Source organism: Mirounga leonina, unplaced genomic scaffold, assembly GCF_011800145.1.
Source record: "Mirounga leonina isolate KUSES-001 unplaced genomic scaffold, KU_Mleo_1.0 Mir_224, whole genome shotgun sequence".
In the NCBI taxonomy this organism is placed as follows: domain Eukaryota; kingdom Metazoa; phylum Chordata; class Mammalia; order Carnivora; family Phocidae; genus Mirounga; species Mirounga leonina.
The window spans coordinates 20,383,292-20,391,118 of NW_023270615.1; positions in this window are offsets into that span (position 1 = coordinate 20,383,292).

The window sequence follows — 7,827 nt, forward strand, 5'->3', positions numbered from 1 at the left end:
CTGTGTAGACACAGCCCTGAAGCCCATGGATGGAGCCAGCTCATGGTGACCTCGTCAGGAAGGAGCGGGAGATGAATGTCCTGGGTCACACGCCTTCCCTCACTATCGTCCCGGCTTCCCCAGCAGTTGAACACAAAGAAAGCTGGAAGGATGGGAACATCGAGGCCAACGCTTCCTGGGTTGTGCTGGTGGCTCTGCCCTCCCACCTGAGTCCTGGGCTCCAGACAGGAGTTGCACACACGAGGCACCCGACCCCCCGGGTTGTTTGTGACCTTGTGTCTCTGTCTGTGCGGTGACTTGTGCCGGAAATATCCCTGCCCTCTTCATTGTTAGCCCACTCCTGCACCATAATCATCCTAACATCCTGGGGAGCCCATGTCTGCAACCGGGGCTGACATCACCTGGGCTGGGGCGGGGGCAGCCTCGTGCTAGAAGACCCTGCTGCCTGCCTTGGCTCTGCTCGCTGCACTGACAGAAAGGGAGACCACTCATGCGGTGCACGGGGGACGTCGACTGGGCTGACTGCAGCCAGGCGCTCGGGGCACTCTCAGCCCAGCTGGTCCTACAGCACTCCTAGAGGGTCATGGCAGGGCCAGGCCATTCCCCTCTGCCCGTGTGTGTCAGGCTCAGGGGGCCTGTTCCTGGCTGAGGCTCATTCCTCCATTCACAGAAGCCTGGTCCTGCTACAAACATCCCAGGGGTCTCCCCCCTGAGGCTCCGTCTGTCCTTGTGTTTGGTGGATGCCGGCGGGGGACGGGGACTGGTGCTCTGGACTGAAGGGTGTCCCCCAGAGGTACCAACCAAGAGCCTAGAAGATTTCCAGATGTAACAACACACGAGACAACAATGGGACTGGCAGGGTCTAAGAATTTTGTGGATGTTCGTTCACTGTAGCCTGTTTTCCACATTGAATCCAAGTGTTCCAGGAGGGGGTGATCCACTGTTGTGGGGGTAACACAGTGACCCACCCTCCTTCCTTACTGTGGCCCTGTCATCCTCAGCTTGTTCTTCTCCAGGTGTCCTTGGGGACAGTCTCAGTTCGCCAAGTCATCTTCGGAAGTGGCCTCTGCGCAGGGCCCGGGCCCCCTTTGCCTGAATTTGCCACCTCTCATTTGGTTCAACCACATCTCCCTGTCCTCCTGTCTCTAAGGCAGACCCAGGTTAGGAGCCTCCTGACCCCTCCCCTGGGCTGTGCTGTGAGTGTCTCGTCCCCAGACCCCTGTCTGCAGAGGAAATGAGAGAAGCCCTCGCTGAGGCCATGGGGGTGTCCTGCAGGGGTCCCATGCAGGCAGGAGAAGAGGGTCTGCCCAGCTGGGGCTGAGGGGAGGAGGAAGGCAGAGCTGAAGTGAGAGGTGTTTCTCCCTTTTTGTGTCAGGAGACTGTTCTTAACAGCCTTTGGGTTTAAAGGGAAATTGAGTGGGAAGTACAGAGTGTTGCCATCTACCACTGTGCTTCCTCAGACCTCAGGACACCTTGCGTTAGCGTGCTCCATCCCTTACAGCTGGCAGATCAGTACTGACTCCTCGGTATCAGCCCGTGTTCATAGTGTGCGGTGTGGGTCGCTGCTTGTGTTGTGCAGTTCACGGTATCAGAGGGGAGAGTTTCACTGCCCAGAACAAGCCTGGTGCTGCACTGCTTCTTCCCTGCTTTGTCTCCTGCACCCCGATCCTCTCCTTGTTGGGGTGGCTCCGTCTGATGGTGATGCAGCCCCTGCAGCGTTCTCAGGGTTGGTGTGAGCCTGGCAGAGCTCTGTCCACCCCTTTACCTTCCCTTTAACTGTGTCTTTGTGTTAAAGTGGGCTTCTTCCAGACAACAAAATGTCAGGTCTTGTTTTCTGATCCTCTCTGACATCCCCTTTCTTTTAATTCTTGTATTTAGGTTGTTGATGGGTACGTTGATTATTGGTCTATTTGGGTGAATACCTACTATATTTTCATGTTTTTCTGTGAGTTGTCTTTGTCCTTTGTTTCTTGTTCTGTGTCCCACCCCCTTCTTTCGTTCTCTGCTTGAGTTCAGCATTTCACAAGAATCCTGTTTATCTCCTCTCTTAGCTCATCCATTGTACTTTTTTTGAGAACGTTTCTTTGCAGTCCCTATGGTTACAGCTGACCCAGTCTACTTCCCAGTAACACTGTATCCATCGTGGATAGTGCAAATGCCATGGAGCAGGGCATCCCCTCCTCCCTACCTGTTCTTACGGCGCTGTGGTCATTCAGTTCACTTGTGTGTAAGCTGTGACCCCCAATACCTTAGCTGGAGGTGACTCATCTGTCAGGTCAATGAAGACTTTTGATTGCATGCATCCCTCTCCCAGTACTCTCTTAAATAGATCTGAGTCTCCAATGCACAGCATTTTCCTTCATGGGAAGAAGAGCTTTCAACAATTCGTGCAAGACTAGTCTACTGGGGACAATTGCCTTCATCTGTTTGAGAAAGTCTTTATTCTTCCTCACTTTTGAAAGATAATTTCACAGGATGCAACATCCGTCCTTGTGGATTCTTTTCTTTCAGCTTTACATAGTATACTGTACTCTTTTCTTGCTTCCACAGTTTCTCAAGACAAATCTGATGAAGTCTTAGCCTTGTTCCTCTGTAGGTGATACATTCCTTCCCTTGATTTGTTCAGTATTTTGTCTGTGTCCTTGATTTCTGGCAGTTTGAATGTGATATGCCTAGCTGAAGCTTACTTTATATGAGCCCTACTTGGTGTTTTCTTGGCTGCCTGGGTCTCTGGTTTAGTCTGTGATTAATTTTGGAAAATTCTCAGTCCTTATTTTTCAAATATTTCATCTGTTTCCTCTCTTTCTTCTCCTTCTGTTGTTGTCGTCACATTTATGTCACACTTACTCCCACATTTGTAGATAGTCTCCTCTCCCCACAATGTGACCAGTCTTCTGGCGAGCCCATCAAGATGCTTTCCATTTCTTATAAAAACAGAAGGTCCAATTGAATATCTATTTAAAGAGTATTTAGAGCCCCCAATCCCCTCCTTGCCTCAGCTCAGTAGATGGCTGCCATGTCTATTCTCACCTCAGCTGATGTCTAGGGTTTATTCTCTGGAGAGGTCTCCGAACTGCAGAATGTCAGACACATACCTGAGCCTGGAACCCCAACCCGAACACACACACACACACACACACACACACACTCCATTTCTCTTACACTGTTTTGCTTTACAGCATTTCTTTGTGACGCTCCTGTGGAGTTTCCACCTCTCTGCCCACATCATCCATCCTTTCTTGCAGCTTCTCATGACTGATTCACTAGAGCCTGTAGCAGATCTACCATATTGTTTAAGTTCCCAATCTAAGAATTCCAAAATCTTTGTCATATACAAATCTGCTTCTGATGCTTGCTCTCTCTTTGGTGGCTCTGCTTTGTGTGCTCCCTCAGAGGCTGCAAATTGTATGTGCTGTTTCCAGGAGACTCTGCAGTAATGTGCATTCACAGTCCTTCTAAACACTTCATTGGAACCCATTGCTGAGATCAAAGTAGACTTTGTGACACAGAGGAGCAGCTCGGTGTGCAAAAGTTAGTGGCGAACCCTAAGTGACAGGGTCTAGTTCAGTCCCTGTGCTGTGGCAGCCACGTTCTGGTGACCATGTGATTTTAGGGAGTCGTGGGTGGCAGGGCTCGCCCTCAGGGACATCATGGCAGCATCCAGCACTGTCTTTTCCCGGGAGTGGAAGAAAACCTCCTGTCCCCATTCCTGGCTCCCTCTCATACCATGTGGGGGAAGGAGCATGTTCTCTGACCCCCGTCACCCAAACTTTGGTTCTCTGACCCCTGGACTGGTCCACTACAGCTGACCCAGAGGGCATGCAGCAGGGCTGGACCTGACCCCTGACCTCTCCTTGACCTTGAGGTATCACTCTGGAGAAGGTGACTGCAGAGCCCTCTGACTCAAGTCCCCCATGGGAGAGACCATGGGGTGGGGTCAAAAGCCCCTCCCAGGGACGTCCCCCTCCCCCTTCAGGGTAGTAGAGTCTGACTGTCCAAATGCAACTGCCTCATCCTTGAAGGGGATCAGAAACAGGTGGAGGAGATGGCAATATTCCAAAATACCAAGTCAGCGCTAAAAAGAGAGAAGTGGGAGCTGAAATCATTGGCTCATAATGAAGATCGTCTGTTGTGTGAATGACCACATTCAAAACACCTTATACAGAGAGGATTCCGGAAGTTCTGGATGGCAGCTCCAGCCCCTCCTTTGAGGAGTGATCGGACCTTCCACAGGGTCACTCTGAGGGGCTGGGAGTAGACTGAGGGGACAAAACAGGTTGTTCATGTTGGAAGCAGCCGTTCTATAGAGAATGTCCCCTCATCGTTGGCATCTCTTGAGGTGTGGCTTGTGCTTGATTCCTTCCATTTGTTCACCAGTTGTGCAGCCGTCGGTTGGTTGCCTAGTGCCAGAGTCCATTCCCACTGCTGTAACAGAGCATCACAGAGTGGGCTGCTTCGACAACAGCAATTATTTCTCCCAGTTCTGGAGGCTGGAAGTCCCAGATCATGGAGCCAGCACGGTCGGCTACCGGGGAGGCCCCCTTCCCAGACTGCAGTGGTGTCTTCTCCTTGCACCTCATGACCGGGCGACGGGGAGAGAATGCTCTGGGGTCTCTTTCTTAAGGGCACTAATCCGTTTCATGAGGGCTTCACCCTCATGGCCCTGTCGACTCCCAAAGGCCTTACCTCCTAACAAGACCATATTGGGGGCTAGGATTTAAACCTAAGATTTTGGGGGGATAGTCAGTCCATAACACCCAGCAACCTCCAAAAGCAACTAATGGGTTTTCTGGTTAATGTTTTAAAATACACCATTTTCAAATATCTGAGGTGTTTCAAGCCATTGCAATTATCATTGCTCCAGTGATCCCATATCTGGCCAGGGGAAGCGCCACCTCATTGGCCCCTGGGTCGTTCCCATGTGTGTCCACAAGTAGTCCCCGTCGCTTCCTTGCTTTTGGTTGTAGGAAGATGCACCAGGCTCATGGTGCACACCCCCTGCCCCCGACACAGCGCAGCCATTTCTTACTGAAGGATGTCTGGGTCCTTTTGGAGGGAAATGCTATTTAGCGTCCTCAGTGAGGGCAGCACATATGCTCATTGCTACTGGCTTTATTGTTCCCAGCCACCGCCAGCAGATCCAACTAAAACATATGAATTGGTTTTTAAAGATTTTATTTACTTATTTGACAGAGAGAGACACAGCGAGAGAGGGAACACAAGCAGGGGGAGTGGGAGAGGGAGAAGCAGGCTTCCCATGGAGCAGGGAGCCCAATGCGGGGCTCGATCCCAGGACCCCAGGATCATGACCTGAGCCGAAGGCAGACGCTTAACGACTGAGCCACCCAGGCGCCCTAGGACATATGAATTTTTAATTAGCGTCTTGATTTTGAGATAAACGATAATTTCACATGCGGTTTTCAGACAATTATTTACTGAGGTCCCATGTGAACTTGACTGCAGTCACACCTCAGGAACTATGACAGCACAGCCAGAAGAAGGGCATTCCCACGGTCAGAATCCATTTCCAGCCTCGTAAGGATCCGTCACGTCTCCCTCTTAGAGCTACACCCACTTACCCTGCCCCAGTCCCTCCTGCACTCCTGGAAGCCACTGTTCTCCATTTGTCTAACCTTGTCCGTTGAGGAATGTTGTATAAATGGAATCCTACCCTGATCAGTCTTTGGGATTGGCTTGTTTCACGCTCTAATTCTGTGGTGATCGGCCCACGTTGTGTGTGAACCCCGGCATGCTGCTCCTCTGTCTGCGCGGTGCTCCGTGCCTCGGGTGTGGCACGGTCTGAGTCACTCATCCCCTGGAGCACTTCTGGGACTTTGTCCCCCAACCGCCTGCTGACACAGGTAAACCTGTTACAAACGCTGGTGTACACGCTGCTGGGTGAACACGTCTTCTCTGCTCTGTGAGAAACGCCCAGGGAAGCCACGCTGGGCTGTACGGCGGAGGCTCTTTGAGTGTTGAAGGGAAGTGCGGAACCACTTTCCAGGGCGGCTGTGCTCTCTGGCCTCACATGTGCAAGTTGGAAAATCGTAGGGCAGAAATGGGAGCCAAGGAAGAGTTGACCTGGGACTAGAGCCAGTACATGTTACACCTCCCCGCCCAAAGTGAACAGGGAAGGCTTGGTGGAAGAGGGGTCTGTGTGTGTCCTGCGCGGAGCAAGTGTGGGGGATGTGTGTGTTCTGAGGGGAGGGGGGATGTGTGTTTGCTGAGAGGAGGAGGGGGGATGTGTGTGCTGGGGACTCAACAGGTGCCCTCTGTCCCACTCAAACCAAAGGCCTGAGGCCTTGATGTCAGGAGCCTTAGTTTTGATTCGCATGAGCTCATCTTGGGACATTCCCAGTGTACCTCCTGGGGTCAGTGCTGAGAGTCTGGGAACACTTTGCACCCTCAGGGACCAGAGAGAGCCTGGCACCCCACTTCTGAACTAACAATGGCCGCAGTTCTGCTCAGCACTCATGGCTCCCACTGCTTAATAAAAGTCAAATATAAGAGCTGTCCATAGGACTGTTCTATTGCACAGTGGAATCTGGGTTTGTGGGGGAACGCCTGACTCAGTTTCCCCTGCTGTAAAATGAACAGGTGTGCTGTGAGTGCAGTCCTTAGAGGGTCAGAGGATCAGCTGACGTTCTAGGTGCTTAAAAGCCCATCCCAGGTCCCACCTCTGATTTTCCTAAGACTTCACATTGAGGTGTGTGGGCTGCTTTGGATAAGGGCTCCATTGCAGTGGGCAGAAACATGCTGTTTTCTTCTGATGACCACATAATTGCACAGAACGAACAAGAGCCTGGGAGAACAGGACAGTTGGAGGCCCATTCCTTCTTTTGAGCTCAGCATCTAAGAAGTTTTCAAAATACACTCTGAAGTTATATTCGGAGTTTGCCAAACACTTTTGGAAAGAAAAGACATCAGAACCAGAGGGTATTTTAGTCACAATTCTGACACCATAAAAACAGGGCTCACCCTACCCACACAGGCTCCCCAGCCCTCAAGGGAATCAGGAGCATGGCCTTCTACTGCCTACACTCCTGGCCCCCCTAAACTGGGCAGGCACGGGATGTTTGTCTGCTGGTTATGATGGGTTGGCCTACGTGTCATGTGCCAGGAACAAAGACTTTCGAATTTTCCATACGGGGTGAGCGATGTCTCTTTCCCAGGCCGAGGGAGGCAAGCGAGAGGACCCTCCAATTTCTCTTCTGAAGGTTTGGCAGGGTACAGGCCTGGCTGGCTTCCACGGTGAACATGACAGCTTCTTTGCTGAGGTCACAGGGTGAGGCTTGTGGCCCAGGCCAGCCTGCAAACAGGCTGGAACAAAGTCATGGTTTGTTTGGGGGAAATGTTCAAATATCTGTAAAGGGGAGAGTACAGTATACTGATGAGCCCCACGGACTCATGCTCAGCTCCACAGTGACCAGCTAGTGGCCCATTTTACCATCTGCTATAGTCTGACCTGCTTTCTCTCAAAATTCATATGCTGAAGTGCTGACCCCCAAAACTCCAGAATGTGACTTTATGTGGAGATGGGGCCTTAAGGTAACATGAGGTCATATGTGTGGACCCTAATTCAGTGTGACTGGTGTCTTCTAAGAACAGGAGAAGAGGACACAGATGCACACAGAGGGATGACCAGGTGAGGACCCAGGGAGAGGACGACTGTCTGTAAGCCCAGGACCGAGGCCTCAGGGGAAACCAGCCCTGTTCACACCTGGATCTTAGGCTTCTAGACTCCAGAACTGTGAGAAATGCATGTCCATTTTTTAAGCTGCCCATCTGTGGTTTTGTTATGGCAGCCCAAGCTGACTAACACGTTCT